Source organism: Vigna angularis, chromosome 3 (assembly GCF_016808095.1).
Source record: "Vigna angularis cultivar LongXiaoDou No.4 chromosome 3, ASM1680809v1, whole genome shotgun sequence".
NCBI classification, from domain to species: Eukaryota; Viridiplantae; Streptophyta; class Magnoliopsida; order Fabales; family Fabaceae; genus Vigna; species Vigna angularis.
In genome coordinates this window covers 11,378,582-11,380,000 of record NC_068972.1, presented here as the reverse complement: position 1 = coordinate 11,380,000, position 1,419 = coordinate 11,378,582, and positions in this window count along the sequence as shown.

Sequence of the window (1,419 nt, the reverse complement as noted above, 5' to 3'; positions counted from 1 at the left end):
AGCACAGCATTCAACATCTGATTAGAGTCAGACGGATCGACATCGGAGGGAGGAGGAGATCTTGATGCCATCTTCTGTTCAGAAAGAAAGACTATCAGTCCAACTTAACCAACACAACTCCCAACACGAAACCAGAGCACACAAACATAAACGAATCACACCCACAACCTACAGGTTTCTAAGGAAGAACTGCTCTGATACCATTAATGTAACATCCCATCTATATAATAGCCAATATTATATATTAAAGATGTTAACATCCAAATATAGAGAACAGTCGGAGTATGACGTGTAATAAAATGTGAAATTACAGTCATCCAGAAATAAAAGAAAACGGAAATTCAAACTTAAATAGTTTAAAGAGTTGAACACTAGACGTGTTCAGATGGGAAATTCTAAGAAGACTACTCCGCAACATCAGCAACCTCCAGCTCTTGCTCCAAGGGAACCTCTTCGACAACATCTGCTCCCATCCAAGTAGATGATCATCGCCAAAGAAAAAAAATACCCAAACAGCACATAACAAGAAAAATGCAAGGGTGAGCTAGATATAGAAACATGTTATACATATGGCATAGGTAAATCATATAATCATACATAGATTCGTATCAAAGAACAATTAGAGCATACTCACTAAACCACAATTCACCTACTTACACGACATGCAAAAGTCATTCAAACAAGGTAGACTAACATTACAATACTTATTACTTTATACCCCGACTTGTTACTTTATAAACCGACTCGTCCGGACTAGAATGTATGTAGAGCTGGGGCGGGTTGTGCACTTGTGATGGTCCCTACTGCTTTGCAAAGCCATTGCCGAGGGGTTTCACCCGACCATACACAAGGTTAGTCCGTTACCGCGGAATAGACCTCCAGTGATAGCGTCTACCCTGGGACCTCCCTCTACTCCCACCACACGCGTCAATCCTCTCTAAGTGAGAATGAAAGACCGTTGGAGTGTAGGGATAACCCCCCATATGGAAGCCTCTTACATTCATTCTATACAGTAACCGATCCCACCGAGAGATCTTAATTTCCGATTCAATCCCACCATTTAAAACTCATGATATTTCTTTTGGAACCATGTGCCTCATAAACCACCATATTATCCCAACAATTCCAACATATTTCATACATTCACATAATTCATGTCATAGATAATATTCCAAACATTGGTACACATAATTCAATCCAAAAGCAAAGGAAATTAAAATTCAACATAATTGTAAAATACTATTTGGACGAGCACTATTCACTGGACACTATTTGGACGAACGCTCACTCACTGTTTGGACGAACGCTCCACATGCAATTTAAGGACGAACGCTCAACTATTCGGACGAACGCCAACTATTCGGACGAACGCCAACTATTCGGACGAACGCCAACTATTCGGACGAACGCCAACTATTC